This window comes from Lynx canadensis, chromosome B1 (assembly GCF_007474595.2).
Source record: "Lynx canadensis isolate LIC74 chromosome B1, mLynCan4.pri.v2, whole genome shotgun sequence".
Classification (NCBI taxonomy): Eukaryota; Metazoa; Chordata; class Mammalia; order Carnivora; family Felidae; genus Lynx; species Lynx canadensis.
The window spans coordinates 29,705,046-29,723,375 of NC_044306.2; the positions used below are offsets into that span (position 1 = coordinate 29,705,046).

General features: G+C 40.9%; 1 protein-coding gene across 2 annotated transcripts in view; it reads left to right on the top strand.

Annotated features, from left to right (window-relative positions):
- NRG1 (neuregulin 1) overlaps nucleotides 1-18,330 on the top strand; it is a 1,119,525-nt gene that overhangs the window by 664,976 nt on the left and 436,219 nt on the right. The gene's annotated exons all lie outside the window — the stretch shown is intronic.

An 18,330-nucleotide genomic window follows, 5' to 3' on the forward strand; every position in this document is an offset into this window, starting at 1 on the left:
AGGGGGAGGGGGTGGCAAAGCCCAGTTACAAGGGGTGTGGATACAGGGAAGGGCACAACTAAGGACATTTTTGTAATTAACTTGCCACAGGCTTAAGGAGGTTTTGGGGATTTATCTTCTACTCTAGCCGATTTCAATCACTGTGGCCTCGAGAACATTTCTTAAAGATGAGACATCTTTCATGAATCCACTGTCCTGCCGAGGGGCTGCAGTCCCGTCGCACCGCCAGACCTCCTGTGCTCCTGTGCACGTCCTGTGCAGTGCTCCTGTGCGCATCTGTGAAAACCCCCCTTAGCTTGGGATTGTAGCACCTGAATACATCTGCCAGCCGCTTGTACAAGCCCCTGGGTCTCTGCACCTGAACACAGAACTCAGAACACGGCAGTGCTCTAGAAATGGAAGAAAAAGTGTGTCATTCCAAAATGAAAAATGAAAAAAGGTGTTGGTTGTCTTCTCACTTAGAGATGAGCACATTCTCTTTTGGGTCATTTTATTTGTTTGCTTTCGGGGCACCTGGGTGGCTCAGCCTGTTAAACAGCTGACTCCTGATTTCTGCTCAGGTCTTGATCTCGTGGTTTGTGAAATCAAGCCCAGCATCGGGCTCTGCACTCTAGCAGTGCAGAGCCTCCCTGGACTTCTCTCTCTCCTCTCTCGTTCTGCCCCTCCCCCCACCTCTCTCTCTTGAAATAAATAAATAAATAAACTTTAATTTGTTTTCAGTCTGTTCCTTGTTTCTGGGGTACTCCCCCTTTTTTTTTTATCAGATACAGATATCATACCCACTTATCATGTCTAAGATCCAACAACCTAAGAGAGAAAATGAACCTGTCCAAAATTAGCTACCCTCAGAGTACCTAGGGTAACAAATATATTTGTTCATACTGCACATATATTACATATATATATTTGCATATACTGCATGTATATTATACATGTATCTCACTAATAGTACACATATTTGTTATTCACATTTTCCAGCTGGTTCATGCCAGTCTACCAGTGATTAGAACCAAGAGTTGGAAAAAAGAATGCATTGCCATTTTCAATCAGTGTGAGTGACACTGAATGGTTGATTCCAAAATGATTATTTTGCCTAGGGCAAAATAGATAGGCAAGTCAAATAGAAATTATTCCTAACCTCAACCTGCTATTTAGAGGAAAATTGTTTTTCTAATGCTTATTTATTTATTACGAGAGAGAGAGAGAGAGAGAGAGAAAGAGAGAGAGCGAGCGAGCGCAGGTGCACTTGCAAGTGGGGGAAGGGCAGAGGGAGAGGGAAAGAGAGAATCCCCAAACGACACTGCAAGCTCAGAGCCCAATGTGGGACTGGAACCCACAAACTGTGAGATCACGACCTGAGCCAAATCAACAGTTGGACCCTTTACTGACTGAGCCACCCAGACACCCCTAGAGAAAAGTTATTAATGCCAAAAACAATAGGAGTGATTACCGATTTGGGTGGTGGCATCGTTGCTGTATTGAGTAAATGCTGCTGATTTTCAGCAAGTTCTTTAATTCTCAGAACTGTCTCGTTATTTTTTGGAAGAACTTGTTGAGGAATAAAAAATCTGTGACCAAGATGGATAGTTTGTCCTAGGACATATAGAGTGTCACAAATCCATAGAAAATAAAGATTTCAGTTTGACTTAAAAAGAACATTCCCCTTACAGGCCTTCGTTGTCTTGTTTTTGTTTTCGTTTGGGATGCAAGTTCGTCATGAAATCAATAAGGAGATTCTCATGGATTTCCTGAGAAGAGCCTGATTCTAGGTGTCAAAATTCCTTCACATCCAAAAAAGTAACTTTGTCACATTTTACTTATGCTCACTCTTCCCTGGGCAAAGTCACTTTGACATACTCTTGCCATCCTTGAACCACAGCGAAGTCTTTGAAAATCCTGATTCCTTATTTCCTTTTGAATTGCCGGTAGAAGGAAGTGGACCCACTGGTAAGATGGAAAATCCCAGTAAGAGCTTCAACCACTCACTAGCTACAGGAAAATGTGACTCTCTGCTTTCTTTTTCTCTTTTAGTTTTGTTTATTTCTTCCTTGAAGAGCTGCAGAAAAGGGGAAAGATCTCTATTTACGCTAAGATCCTTCATAGCGATGTCTGATGATTAGCTTTAACTCTCAAATTTTCACTAAACAAACTTAGCTACGAGGACAGAGGAACTGTGCTTGCCAGCGTGCTCCCTTCGAAGAGCTCCTGGAATTCTCTGAATTCCAGTTAGAAGGAAGAGTATCAAATTATTTCTCTTCACTTTTCTTTCTCTTGATGGCACCCCCAGATAACAAAAATTGACACTGTCTAACTTGGTGATTTCTTATTGGTCAATGACTTCTTCTAAGACACTCAGAAAGTAGTGGCTCTCTGGCTCTTTGCCTTTATACCTTTTAATCCTGAGGGAAGGATTCCTGATCTCTCTGCACCTAGAGCCTAGACAGGAGGAGATCAGCTGACTTCTCACCAAGTCTACCTTGCTGCTGGTCCTGGAGAGCTGGGTCTGAGCTCGTTCTCCAGAATAGTCATCTTGTTTCTCTAATTCCAAAACGGGACTTTGCAGGATTGTTGTCAAGGGCAAATGCGGACAATAATTATGCCTAGAAAAGACTAGTCAGAGGTTACTTTGATTTCAAAACTAGACAGTGCCACCATTGAAGTTACATGAGCAAAATCATAGCCATACTTAAAATTTTGAGTTCAGCTTACAAACCTTATCAGCCTGTTTGTAAGTCAAGCTAGTTTTGAAAATGACTCTTAAGGGAACTTTGATTAATGATTTTGTCTCATTTTCAAATGTAGTTAAACATTTTTAAATAAAGCTTTAATTCTAAATTTAATACATTTAATATTCCTTTGCGGTACTTTAGCTTGTGTGACTTAACAAATGAGATCCTCATGAATACTTGAATAATTCATCAATTAAATACTTCTGAGTATGAAATATGATTATTGTTAAGTTCTTTTAAAGTTTTAAATTTGTATGTAAATTTGATAAGATTCCAACTTAAAACTACAAATCTAAATCATTTTTACATGACATTAAAAATTGGAATCATAATTCCAATTTACTGTTACTCTAATTGGCTTAAAATCATAAGTAGATAAAACATTAAATGTATACTCTTAACTGCAAAATTATTGGATACCGTGGGTTTGTTTCTTACATACATATTTCTCTTCTTACTTCTAAATCTTACCATAACTAAAGGATGCTTACCCATCAATGGCATTTTACGCATCATGGGAATTCCCTTCCATCGTAACTGTTGGACTTGCCTTCTCAGCGTGCTGAGATTTCTCAAGGCTCAGAGAACCACCAGGCCTGAATGAGGACTAGGTTCTAACACAGAACCCTAAGAGCCAAACTGCACCCCTGTTACAGTGAGTGACTCTGTTAAGTGTCCTCAAATGAAGTGATCTTGCAGAGCATGTATACTGCATCAAAGCTGATTCCTAAGTCTTATACAAACTCACAGAAGCCCCAAACCCCCACCCTCATAGTCATATGGGTTGATTAGATTTAATTACTGTGTTTACGGCAACATTCTCTTCTGTGTGGTTTTGTTCTGTTTTTTAATGGTCTTCTTATCCACCTATTCTTATGGCTATTACATTGAGATCTGATTAAATTATGAATATCTCCCAAGACTCTGCCTGGTTTTATGGCGACAACTTCCAAGTGTATTTGAGTTAGAGTTTTCCAGAGAAACAGAACCAAAAGTATGTATATGTGTGGAGATAGAGATAGAGATAATGGATATGGATATAGATGTAGATATAGCTATAGCTATAGATGATATAGATATATAGGTATAGGTATAGATATAGATATAGATTTATTATAAGGAATTGGCTCATATGATTATGGAGGCTGATAAGTTCCAGAATCTGTGGTTGGCAAGCTGGAGGCCCAGGAGGATTGATGTGTACTTCTGGTCTGAAGGTCAGCTGGTTCTACACCCAGGAAGAGTCCGTGTTTCAGTTTGAATTTGAAGGCAGAAAAAACTGATGCCCCATTCAAGGCAGGCAGGCAGGCAGGAGGAATTCTCTCTTACTCAGGGGAGGTGGAGGTGGGGGTAAGAGGGTTGGTTAGCCTTTATGTTCTTAGGTTAGCCTTCAAATGATTACACAAGGCCCATCCACATTAGGGATAGCATTCTGTGTTCCTCAGTCTACCCACTCTTATGTTAATCTCATCCAAAAACACCCTCACAGAAATACCTAGAATAATGTTTGATCAGATATCTGGGCCTAGTCATGTTGACATATAAAGTTAACCCTCACTGTATTCTGCTGACACACACTTTAAAATCATTGGCCTGGAACCCTTAGACTTTTATAGACTATCTAATAGATAAGGCTTTCAATTCCTGTTTGTTTCTAAACCACCTTGATATAGATTTGGAAAGTTTCAAATAAAACGAATGAATCAGCGTGACCTCTTGAGCCTATTAATTCTAAAATAAATAGCGCTTCTTAAATTTTTATCCACTCCTAATCCTATACGGCAAATGATTCAAAGTGAACAACGATTGAGAAATATAAAGTAGAAAATGAGCATACCTACTCATCGTTGCTTAGAGGCTTCATACCGGCACCAGTTATAGAAGTTTATAGCATAAGCTTTCAGTAAGACAGCTATTCATTATAGGCTAAGAGGATTGGTATCCTCAGTAATAACCAATTCAATCCCAGATTTTAAATATCAGTGACAGCACACATGCATTGTAAGAGGGAGGCCAAAGCAGGGACACCATCCCTCCCCCTAGGGGATTTTAGGATAGACCTAAAATTTCCAATTTTATTATCTTCTTAAAATTACTTGTTTGGGACACCTGGGTGGCTCAGTCCATTAAGTGTCCAACTCTTGATCTTGGCTCGGGTCATGATCTCACAGTTCATGAGATCGAGTCCTGGGTCGGGCTCTGTGCTGACAGCACAATCTTGCTTGGGATTCTCTCTCTCTCTCTCTCTCTCTCTGCCCCTCCCCCGCTCATGCTCACTCGCTCTCTCTTTCTCTCTCGAAATAAACTTTTTAAAAACTACTTATTTTATTCATGTCAATAAAAGATCAAGATAACCAAGTGAAAATCAGTGTAATCTTGCAAAAGATTAAATCAAGTTGATTATTCCACCTATGCTGAATTTCACTGCAAATACTACATTTACAAATGCCCTATCTGCTTGTAGTAAATGCCAGTGACTTGAACTGTGTGGTAGGTAATGTGAAGAAAACCGTGCATCATAGATTCTAAATACATAACCACCAAAAACGAAAGCGGAACAAAAAATCTGAACTCTGATTTGGACATCTCAGCAACTCTTATTGATTACCACACTACTGCCGATTAGGTTGACTCAGTTGGCATAGCAAACTGGTGTCTTTCCTTCTTACCATGCTCCCACTCCATCTCTCCCCCCCACCTCCCCTGCCCTTCTTCTTCCCTTGTCCTCTCTTCCATCCATTCTTCCTCTTTCTCATTAGTAGTAGCAACAAGTAAAGTACTTGAGGAACTTAAATGCCATAATTCATATGGTAAATAATAGAACATATGACACTGAATGAGGAGGAAAAGACAATATATCCCACACTCTATTGAGAGACACAGATGAGTATATTGAGTTAGAGTGACTTGAACACATATTCAGGAGTAATGGAGTAAAGACAGTGCATAGGCCAAAAAAATGGCCTCCCCAAAGGCATCCATATCAAATCCCTAGACCCTGTGAATGTTACTTCATATGGCAAATGATGTGATTAAGTTATAGAACTTGAGAAGAGACACTTATCCTGGATTACCCAGGTGGACCCTAGATGCAGTCACATGTATCCTTATAAGACAGACAGAAGGAGTATAGGGACAGACACATAGAAGTGAAGGTGATGTGAAGACAGAGTAAAAAAGGGGTAATATGATCACAAGCCAAGGAATGCCAGCAGCTACCAGAAACTGGAAGAGACAAGGAACAGATCCTCCCCTACAGCCTCCAGTGGAGTAGCCCGGCCAACATCTTGATTTCGGAATTCTGTCTTCAGAGGTGTGAGAGAGTACAGTCCGTTGTTATAAGCCACCCACTTTGTAGTAATTTGTTACAGTAGTCAAAGGATAGCCAGACACTTGAAGAAAATAAAAAGTTAAGGCGTGTTTAAGACTTTGACATCATCACTTGTTTGATTCCTAGGAAGATATTTTAGTCAATTGCCTGAGTATTCTAAACTAGGAATTAAGATTTTTAAAATGCATCCTGGCCGCTCACGGTAGCCAGATTGCAAACAGCTGTCCATCTTATTTATTAGGAAACTAGTGTCTGACCATAATTTATACAAGTGGGGAAAAACTTACCATTAAGTGTCCTAAAAATCCAATTTATCAATGCACACCTGATCCATCATTGTTTTAAAATAGCTCTTTTGAGGCACCTGGGTGGCTCAGTCAGTTAAGCATCCGACTGTTGATCTTAGCTCAGGTCTTGATCTCAGAGTCGTGAGTTCAAGCCCCGCGTTGGGCTCTGTGCTGAGTGTGACGCCTACTTAAAAAAAAAATGGCGTTTTTAACATCAGGATTTCAACCCTGTATAGAATCAAATATATTAGCATCTTACTCTTATTACTTGGTCTGAATTGGAAACATTTCCAGTGACTACCAGTTGCACACATCATTATCCACTCATAATTGGTTGTTTAAACTGAAAAGAGCAAGTTCTGCTCCATCACCTAACATCTGTTTGCTCTGCTCCCAGCACTAGTCAACCAAATCCAATTACTGTCGGCAGAGGCTTTGGGTAGGCTTGTATCATTTCCGAACCATTTCCATTTCTTTGCAGATCCTTAATTCTTTGTTTTTCTCGTAACTGCTATGTTTTCTAATAACGAACGGTATTCTGCAGTTATGCTTCTGAAACTGTGCTGGTTTCCAAAATAGCAACAATACGAACTGAAGACTCATTTATATTTGAAGTCATATAATGCTTCAAAACATGTCTCAAACACTAAAAATATTAACATTCCCAAACTAAAACCTACTGATAAGAACTCTTTAACAATTCTGAGATTCTTCTCTTTGCTGTTGTTATTGTTAAGCATCCTTTTAACTACCAGTGGTATTGAAATCGTTTAAAATGTTACTTAAGGATGCCTGGGTGGCTCAATGGGTTGGGTGTCTGATTCTTGAGCTCAGCTCAGGTCTTGATCTCACAGTTGTGGGTTTGACTCTTGTGTTGGGCTCCTTGGTTTGAGCCTTGCATTGGGCTCTGCGCTGGGCCGGAAGCCTACTCAAAAAAATACAAATAAATAAATAAATAAATAGTTACCTTGCTTTGATTTTCATAGTGAAAAAAGAAAAAAAACAATATTATGATGCAGGGATAGTGTAATTCCTGAACTAAGACAAAACTGTCAGCAAAGATGGTTATAATTTGATAAGGCTTCACATTATTTGTGAAATTTCCTCCAAACTATATAGCGATATCTTTTTTTACACATACAGAAATGTCCTGAATAATACATGTCAGAATAAAGGAACACTTTTTTTTTATGTGTCTAAAATTTGCTCCATTGTAACGCATCTAGAAAAATTAGGGTATTGGCCTTGCAAAGATGCTAAAGAGGGCGTAGGCAAGTGGAAAGGAAGGGGAGGAAATACTGCTTCACGCTGTTTTCTTGCTCAGTTTCCCTTGCTCTTAGTGCACAGGGATGGGGATGAGTCTCTTATATTCCTGCAACCTCCTGTTTAACAACTGAAGAGATCTAACATCTGATAGTAGGATTTTGCTTTCTGGCAGACTCCTCAAAATACAATTCATTTCAGCGATGTTCTTTGCATGTTTTGTTGGAAGGCATACATTATGATGGCATTCTGGTCCTTCTGTGTCCTGGGAAGACAAGTGATTGGAAAGGACTTTAAAGGGCTCTATTGTTTTCTTGTGTGAAAACCCCTTCGCCGACTTTCACTGCCATGAGTACATACACATAGAAATTAGCCTTACCAATTTTATCATTGGCAAGCCATGGAAATAAGATGTGTCGTGGAGCCGCATAACATTAAGGAGTCCTGGCCCGAACGTGTGCAAATTTCCTGGCTATGGCAGTGCAGTCATTGAAAGTCTGTAATATGTTGAAACCATGTGTATCTATATGGCAGATGTGTATGCTAACATATTAATTTCTGTTGTGAAAGGGGATGTAATAGGAAAAAGTAGCATAAGGAAGGAACGTTCAGAACATTCTTTAATACAAAGAAATGTCTATGTTGCCATTATGTGGGCTATTCATTTTTTTTTCTTAATGTAAAAGATATGCGTGCTTAGTATATATAACCTTGGAAAATTCACAAAAATAAAAAAGCGAAACATTCAAAATCCTGCCATCCAAAAACAAACATTGTGAAATATTTACTTCTAGACTTATTTTTAATGCATATTTTTAAAACCTTTCTGTTACCATAGACTGTATTCAATTTGTGTTCTGCCTTTTTGTATTTATCCAAAATGTAATTTTAAAATTTCTAGGTCGCCCTGTCAAATCCTAGAATAACCAAGGCAAATTCTTAGTGATCTACTGAGTGATCTATCAAAATGGCTTGGCGGTAACTAAAGACCATCCTTTCAGGTCTAAGTAAGACCCTAAAAGAAATTCACCTATTAGTTCATCTTTCAGCTTAGGATCACTTAAATAGTAGACTTCTCAATGCAGTTTATTCCAAGCAGAGGCCAGGCATGGTGTCTGGGGTTAATATATAATTAGTTACCGAAGTCAAAATACCGGGGAAGTATATGAAAAGGCAGCAACCAGGTGTTGGGTGAAACGACAATACTCGATGGCTTGTCTTACAGTTGCTGCTTTCCTGGGATCCTTTGCAGGGATTCCAGGCACATAGGACTCATCTGTCAGGAAGGAGTCATTGCCCAGGGCTGTTTATCTCAGTTGAGTCCAGACAGGTAGACACTGGAGTGAAGTTCTATAATGATCTCCTGTTTAGTACTACCTCTGAATTGGCCCACAGCTGAAAGGTCATCTAAGACTACTATACGCAACATTTCACTTAATAGCATAGGCAGTAGAAGAGATCATACACATCTAGTCAATTCAAAATCATAGCTACAAAAATACCTGGAAGGGCAAAGTTGAGTGGACCCATAGAATTCTCTCCATTTAGGATGAATCACATTGAATTATCATTTTTGCAAGGAAAAACCATCCATTCCATAGGTATTCACATGCAATGCAATTAGAATACTTTGCGAACAGTGCTACTGGAAAGTGAAGTAATTCATGATTTAGTTTTAAATGAATAGGACCCTTAGTTAATCTATAAGGACATCATTTAAATAAAAGGTTTTAAAATATTCAGTGCATATGCAATAACATTAAAGTATTAAATAGCATCTTAAAGAGCAAAAGAAACTGTTAAGACTAATGAAGTGAATTTATTGGCTAATTGGTGTTTCCACGTGTAGTCATTTCTACAATTATTATTCATTAGCTCATTTACATAGTACTGTTCTCTAAAATTATGCTGGCATGAAATGAAGCTGGAAGATGTCTCCAATTTGGAAAATCTATTAAGCAAGGATTTTCAACTTAAACTTGGAGTAGTACTGAATCAAGGCCTAGCAGGATTGACTCCAGAGTCAGAGGAAGTTTGTTCATGGTTCTTACTGTCCATCTATCCTTGAGCCCAACCTAGCAAAGGCTTTCATTTTCTACACCCTATTTTTAAAATCTGTAGTATGGAGATGATGCCATTTCCACTGTAGGGCGAGGATGAGCAAATTCTCCTCTCCCAGAGCTACCATAGCTCTTAACATTTTAACAAGTTATGTATAGATCACTCAGAATTGTATTTCCTTTCAGAGCACCTGGGTGGCTCAGTCAGTTGAGCTTCTGACTTCGGCTTAGGTCATGCTCTCGCAGTTTGTGAGTTCAAGCCCTGCATCGGGCTCTGTGCTGACAATTTAGAGCCTGGAGCCTGCTCCGGATTCTGTGTCTCCCTCTCTCTTTCTGCCCCTCCTTCCCTCATGCTCTGTCTCTCTCTCTGTCTCTCTCTTTCAAAATAAATGAACATTAAAAAAAAAGTAGTACATTTCCTTTCTATACTATTTCACCTTCCATATAAATAGATTAACGGGAAGTTCTCTTTGATTAAATAATCCCTGGGCCTCTTGTTTCCCTAAGAATTACAAACAACAAAACAAACCTGTTTGCTCTGTCTAGGAACATAGACCTCAAACAGTGTTGAAGATTGAAGATAAATTCGGCTCCCATGGAGAAATAAACCCTAAAAAATAAGACTTTATATCCAATATAACTGCATATTAACCAAATTCATTAGTAAAGACCACCACTCTAGAAAGTAACCTCAAAGTAAATCAGCCCCATTTAAAAAGTCAAAGTGGTAGAACAATTACTGGACAGAAGATGTGATATTGCAGAGACACAGGAGGAAAGAAATGATATTAATTAGCTCCCCTAAAGCAATTACATTTCAGTGGTTAGATGATGAGAGAACAAGGTCCAGACTGAATCACTTTGAATGATGGAGAAGATATAAATAATTGAACAGGATGAGCACCAGTTAGTTTAGAGAGAGTCTATGACAGGCAGCTACCTCATCTGATTTCATAAAGCCTCACCCACACCTTCTTTGCCAGCAGATTTTACCTAGAACCCACATACATGCTCCCTATGACTTCCAATTAGGATCAGTCCTGAAGGACTCATCACAAAGCTGAGAAAACACTGTGATGTAAGATTGAACACCCTATGATTGTTAACACTACTTCTGATGAGGTTAGATAACCAAGATGTTTGAGAAAGTGGAACAATTATTAATAAAGAGGAGCTAATTCTCACAGGGTTAGCATCGCCAAATTTTATTTTCATAATTGTACTTCATCAAGAGAAAAACATAGGATTGATTTTGGTTTTCTTCTCTGACTACCTCCCATCAGGGCAACAGATTAATCTTTAAAATATCACCAAAACCTCAAAGTTAAGGCTTTCTAACCATGCACATCCCTAAAGACACTTTACACTATAGAGTAAGTAAATAACACAAGGAAATATAAGCCTGGGGGACATGTGAAAAATGAAATTATGAGCTGGAAATGCTACACATTAGTTTAGTACAGACAGAGTGGAGGTTGCAATTGATTCAAGAATGCCACCCAGTTGTCAGGAATAACTGTTGTAGTTTTCCGAAAATGTCATTTTGTTAAAGCTTTAGCTTTGAATATCTAGAGTAAGACACACTTGGGACACGTATAAGGCCTTAGATATAAGTTCCTTGAGGAAAGTAACTCAGTGGTTATTCAGGGACTGACAGGCTGTCTGTGTTATTTTTGAGTCACACAGAAGATTGCACAGTTGTAAACTGCTACGCAACGCATGTGGGTGAAAGATGTGCCATGACCCAGCCATTTATACAAAAGATGAGCCTGTTCTAGGAAGTGACCCTTTCTGCCAAATGCATCTGTGTTCTTCCTGATCAGAAAATAGCATGCAATGTGACATGTTAGAAAACATTACAAACGCACAACACCCTCATTCTGTATTTAGAACACTCTAATCATGGAAGTCTCAAAGTATTTACCTAGGAACTGTTTTCTTAGCATAACCTGAATAGAGGGCATGGAGTTTTATATGACCCTTAACTCTTCTTAGCAAGTGTTTTAAAAAAGGAAGTTTCTATGTCATTATTTAATTTCAGGTTCTTTTTAAACAGGGACATAATGAGTAATGAGAGTATGCACTTATAAATGTTTGTTGCCAATGGGAGTTCACTGGAGATGACTGAAATCACATTTTATACTGGAAAAGGTGCATTTAACTGGCAAATGAAAAGCTCAGGCCAATTTCTTTCTTGTGTCAACTGTAAGTAAAATCTCCTTAAGAAAATAATGATTTGTTGAGTAGGGAAAGAATTTAACTACTTGTTAGCATTCCAATAGGCCCTAAGGAAACATGCAAATTAATTAAATCAGAACTCCCTTTTTGAGTGGGCTACCGGCTGGGCTAGGCATCAACTAGCCTTCCCATAAAGCCATTATTGAAATCAACAGGTTCAGGGCTTTGTGTTGAGCTTGGATGACAAAGAATTGGGTAAATGACACCACGGTTTATTAAAGAGTATGACCACAAATACATGATAATGCTTTTCTCCCTCTCTTCATTTAATTCTGTATCTCTGCCTTTGGAAGGCCTTGACTCTATTTCAAGTTGAGGTAAGAAATAGGATAAAGATTTTTTTTGCAGTGATAGGAAAAGGAGGATTGAGTTTGATTCTGATTTTTGTGACCTTGTTAATTTTCAGAGGAAAGTTTTTGCAGGAGCAAATGTTAATCAATCAATCAATTAATCAATTATAAGTGCTGCCAGAGAAGATTTTATTAATTGAAGGACCGCAGCCAAGTGATTCATGGTCTATGGTTTTATCATTCTATTCTAGAGCATTCTTTTTCTCTGAGGGCTTAAATTTAATTGAAATTTTAATCCCTACTAGGATTTTAATACAGGGCAGCTTTTGAGACATTAAAAAACGTTATTCACACTTCCCAGTTACAGAGGTTGTGCAGATGTCATAATGCTTTTAGGGGCATTTGTGTAGCTGGGCTCCTCCCAGGGCATGTTTCTGGTTTCTTTAAAAGTATCTTAACCTGTCCGTATGTGCTCAACTTCCCCTTGTGGAATCCAATGATAATTCATGGCAAAAGGAAACCACTCCATGGAAATAATGTCTAAAGGAGACCCTCTTTATCCTAGAGATGAAGACAAGAGAACGGGCCCAACCTGCCTGATGTAAAAAGGACCACTCCTTGTTCAAATCAAAAGTGTCTATGTAGCCAATGAGAAGTGGGAAGAGGGTGGTTCACCTGAAAATCTGGGGCCTCAGGCATTTTCTGGAATGTGTACAGTCAGAACGTGCAAGTGAGTCAGCAAAGAGAAAGCATGCAGCCACACCCCTCCTGCTGACTGAGTAGTCACCCTTCCTGTGTGGTTCAAAAGTGTTTGTCTTGGAGGGCTGCGTGTAAAACCAATTGATTTTAAGTAAAAGTGGCAATGTTATATAGTGGGAAAGCATTGGAGAAAACAATCGGAATTACCAAAGCTGGCCATGCCATTTCTTCCCACGTGGAAATGGCCCCATCATTCCCCTCTCTGTGCTTTGGTCTCTTTAATGTGTGGAATAAAGATGTTAGACCAGGTGACTTCCAAAGTACAGTCTAGGTTGCCATCGGTGTTGACTTGCTTTGAGGGTAGCTTGAGTGTGCGTGTAGGGGAAGATTAGGGGCAAAAGAAATGAGCATGACCCTGGGGCATTCTTGGCACTCATACATTGTAATGACCTCCCAGCATCTGTCTGTCTGACCCCAGCTGACATGCCTCCTTAGATACTGTATCTGTGAACATTAGAAACCACCGGCACAACCTGCATGACCTTTCTGACATTGATTGTAAACCCTCCCCAGCCCCAGAACTTGTCATAGATATGTGAGGTTTATCAGCGCTGCTCAGCTGGCCAAGCCTGACAACACTGGGTGAGGTTGCGTCTGTAATCTGGGCTGGAAAGTGGGAACCATCCTCCATTTTCAACCAGCACCCGGCCACTCCCATCTGTCTCTACGGGTTCTCTGTTTTCCTGCTTTCAACTTTGGGTCACACTTTGCCAGTGGGCATTCCTACAAAGGAAACTGGATTGTGTCAGCTTAGATTTCCTTATTCTCCATTTAATAAACATAATAAATTCAGACTCCTTCACTTTCCAAAACCCTCACTTATTTGACAGTAATGATTTTTAAAATTCATTTATACTTTCTTCATTCTACCTTCACTGTTATGGCATCCGTATGAGCTGCCATGCATGGTTTAACTACACTCTTCCATTTATCTGAATTTAGTTATTGTTTTCTCCAAAGTATGTTCTATCTTAGACACTATCTCATCCTTTCCCCTGCCAGATATTGATTATTCATACATTCTCTGATCCCAACTGCTTCAGCTTTACTCATTGTTATGTCTTTGTAAGTCTTCTTTCCTTTAAATACAAGGACAACCTATTGTTCCCACAGCTCAGCACCCTTAACTGGGTCTTGTACATTTCCAGAGCCTCAAAGCATTGTTGTGGGCTTGGTGCTTCTCTTCCACATGTCCTTTCCTTCTCTTCTTAACTCCTCACATGCACGGTTACTTTTGTCCAGGGTCTTCCTGACGTAGCTGCCACCACAAAAATGTGCTCCTGGCTGTCCCTGGCTGTTTTGATATAAATCATTCTCTTGTAGTAGGGCAGTAAAAAACTACTAAAACAAACAGAACATTGAGCCCCTTGGTGCTGTGGTGTCCCCTTGGAGGAGAATGATGTGAGGAGAGTAGTAGTCAGGGTCTTGCAGTGCACCCAGTGTTGTGGTTGAATGTACTAGACTTCTGTTTCCCCCTCTGTGGCCTCTGAATAATTCCCTCTACCACACCTCACTAAAGAGTTTTGATACATTAGACTCCTGAGACTGTGTCTCACAGTCTTCCATTTCTGATGGCTGCCTTCTTTTTTTTAGTGTTTGTTTATTTATTTTTGAGAGAGAGAGAGAGTGGGCGAGTGAGCTAGGGAGGGGCGGAGAGAGTGGGAGAGAGAATCCAAGCAGGCTCTGCACTGTCAGTGCAGAACCCAGTGTGGGGCTTGAACCCACAAATCATGAGATCATGACCTGAGTCAAAATCAAGAGTTGCGCACTCCATTGACTGAGCACCGCCCCCCTCCCAGGTGCCCCAGATGGCTGCCTTTTTGACTGCTGATGGTGTAGCCTTCCTTCCGCCATTTTTAAAAAAATACCTTTTCCAGCAATTCAAACCTCATCAACGTGGTGGACTCCCTCCAGGCCTTACACATGTAAATATTGCTGGACTGTTTCTGTTTTCTAGAGAACTAATATACAGTTGCTAAAGTTTGGAACACATGACCAGCTCACTTTGTGTTTCTGTTCCAACTGTGGTGACGCTAATCCTGGAGCTTGAAAATCCCCACCGACTGACGCTCTTTTGTGAAAATATACAATTTTATACACGCATTTCTGACAAAAAGGAAAAAAATGTTAAGTCCACCCTAGTTTTGTCTGGACAAGCACAGAGAGAGGCGTGTTGGATTGCCAGACAAATATTTTCTCCTAGTTTTGCTCAATGAACTTGATTCACTGTAGGGCTGTTTTCCCACATGAGTAGGAGAGGTGGGCTGCCTCAGACCAGCCACTGCCCCACTCTCCGCAGGGCACTGGTGTGAATCATCGGTTTCATGAATGAAGAGAGTGGGGGAGGTGGGGGGAGAAGAGGAGCGTGTTGCTAATGCCTTCAAACAAGGCAAACATTTTGTGAATAATTTTTATATAATATATGATGGGTTGACTTTTTGGTTCTGTTGTTTTGAATGGAATGCATAGAAAAAAGAACTTGTTTCAACGAAAGTTTTTATCTGATATCCTATTCATATGCCCATTCTTTCTAAAATCTTTGGCAACGTTTCCGGGGTGCAGAAAAGGCACAGTGTTGAATCATGTTGCTCACAACCATTGTATCCGTGCAGGCATGAAATGTGCTTAAAGAGATTGTCGATCTCGTAAGGACAAATCTGACCAGAATATGTGTCCACTTAATTTCTGAGGAAAATTAGAGTTGGGGTATATTTTGCCACTGACCCAGTGCCTTTAGTAGGGGTTTGGAGGAAGAAAAGAAAAGGCAACCTTCTTCTTCACTGATGTCCAGTGACTGGTTTTCTAGAATCCACTCAGCGGGAGTCTTCCCTAATCCAGGAATAAGAAGGAACGAGGTAAAGAGAGCAAGCCCTGGAATAAAAATAAGTAATAATAATGTTTAATCCTCATTTCAGGTCTGGCTAACTCTTGCCTGTTTTAATCATCTAAGCTCAGTAGAAGGTCTCAGCTTTTCAGTGTGATGTAGTCCGTGGCATGTGTGCTCCTGAACTCTCGACCTCCTGCCCTTAGCAACCTTGGACTTCTCCTCACATCCACTGTGAGGAGGTTTCCGGTTTCCACTGGTAGCTCATGCTGGTCCCCCTTTCTGGAACATCTCTGTTCATTTAACTTCATTAATTCTAGCCCACAGGATGTAGCACAGGCAGCCTCTCCTCTGCCTGGTCTTCCCAAACCCCTCAGTGGGCGAAGTGTACCTCTTCTGTGCTCCTAGACCATGCTGGATATAGCTCTGTTTGCACCTTCCTCAGTTCTGTTTGCCAGACTCTGAGGTGCTCAGGGAAAAAGGCTGTGCCATTCATTCATCATTTGTTCCTTCAACAAAGATTTATTAGATTCCTATTATGCACTAGGCACCTCTTCAGAGACTGGAAATGATGGGGTGAACAAGACAGGTGAGACCTGTCCTCCAGCAGCACAGGTTCTAGAAGGGAAGACAGCTAAATGAAAGCAAACAACTAAGGTAGCAAGTGAGGAACTAACAGAAAATTGCAGCTATGGGGGCACCTGCGTGGCTCAGTTGGCTGAGCGTCCAACTTTGCCTCAGGTCATGATCTCATGGTTGTGAGTTCAAGCCCTGCATCAGGCTCTCTGCTGCCTGCACAGAGCCTGCTTCAGATCCTCTGTCTCCGCTCTGTCTGCCCCACACTCACTCACTCTCTCTCTCCTTCTCTGTCTCATAAATAAATAAACATTTAGAAAATGCAGCTATGATACCCAGCAGAGTACCTGCTGATTTAAGCTGGGCAGTTAGGCAAGACTTCACCAAAGACGTGGCTTTGAGCAGAGACTTCAAATGCAAGGAGGGGCCAGTTATAGGAAGATCTGGGGCAAATGCAAGTGCAAGGCCCTGGGGAAGGAAGCGTGGGTGTGGTGAGTTACCAAACTTTAAAAAGGGCCATTTGGCTGCTGAGTAGCATGTACTAGCAGAAGTCAGGGGGTAGGTAACGAAGGGCCTGAGAGTCGGTAAAAGTTGGGATTTTCTTCTTTGTGCCATGGAAGCTCTGGGACAGTTCTGTACATGGGATCATAGGATGAGCTTTGCAGTTTATAGAAAGCACGGGGGCTCTGTGTGGTGGATGGATCTGGCTTTGTGTCCCCAGAGGCTAGCAGAATGCCTGCTTCTGTTTCATCATGACACTTGAGCCCTGCTCCTTTCCACCCATGAGAATTGCCTTTTCCGAGGTGCGTGGTTGTCCAGTGAAAAGGAAAATTCAATTGAATTTCAGTCCAATACAGGTGCTGAGCTGAGCTCCTCCTCTGGTCTCCACTATCTACTGGCCTCTTTCCAGCTTTTCAAACCTTCTCAAAATCAAAATTGCTATACATATTTTGTCTTCCAGTCCCATAGACAGTCCATTTGATTTTTGCTCACCAAGTAGGACAACCTCAGATGTTTTGACAGACGATCTCCAGGCAAGGCCACAAGGTGGGGCAATAATAAGGTATTGAAGGATTTGTGGTATCTTCTGAGTTTGAAATGGTACTTTCGAGAACACGTTGAAGGCAGTAATGAAGGCTTGTATTCATCTGTGACTTTCTTCCGAGGGCCTTTCACCAGAATTAACCCAGGCATACCCGCAGCAGTCTGTATTTTTAAAAATGAAACTCAGAAAGCAGAGCAGGAACGCACACACGATGGTACCCAAGATGGACATTCATGCAGCCTGTTTCCCATCGCCGGGAGGGCAGCCCTGTGTTACTCTACTTAGCAGGAGAATGTCTTGCTCTTTTGGCTTACTGTCACATCTGCTAAAAGTGCCTAGAATCCACAGTGGGGTGTCTTAGGTCCTACGTGAGAGACTCCAATCCCCCGGGAGGAGCATCCTTGGCGGGGGGTGTATTTCACCACTATTAAAATACACTAACACGATTTAAGAAATTCCGCATTTCAGGGGTGCCTGGGTGGCTCAGTCGGTTGGGTGGCCAACCCTTGATCTCAGCTCAGGTGATGATCTTACAGTCTTGAGTTCCAGCCCCGGGTCAGGCTCTGCGCTGACAGCACAAAGCCTGCTTGGGATTCTCTCTCTTCCTCTCTCTCTGCCCCTCCCCTGCTCACATGCTCGCTCCCTCTTTCTCTCCCAAAATAAATAAATAAAACTCAAAAAAAAAAAAGAAATTCTGCATCTCACAAGTGTACCTTTCAATTTGAAAGGTTAATGTTGCTATAGATGTTGGCAATGGGCTCTTAACGAGCCACCTTTCTAGGCGGCAGCCGATCTGCTCTTCTTCCCTTTACCTGCAGCCTGAGCCCCCCTCCTTCACTAGCAACACACACTAGATCTCGGCCGTGCCAGGATGGCTGGAGTCCGCACACGCTTGCGCTTCTAGGTAGAAGTTAGGTGTTTTGCAAAG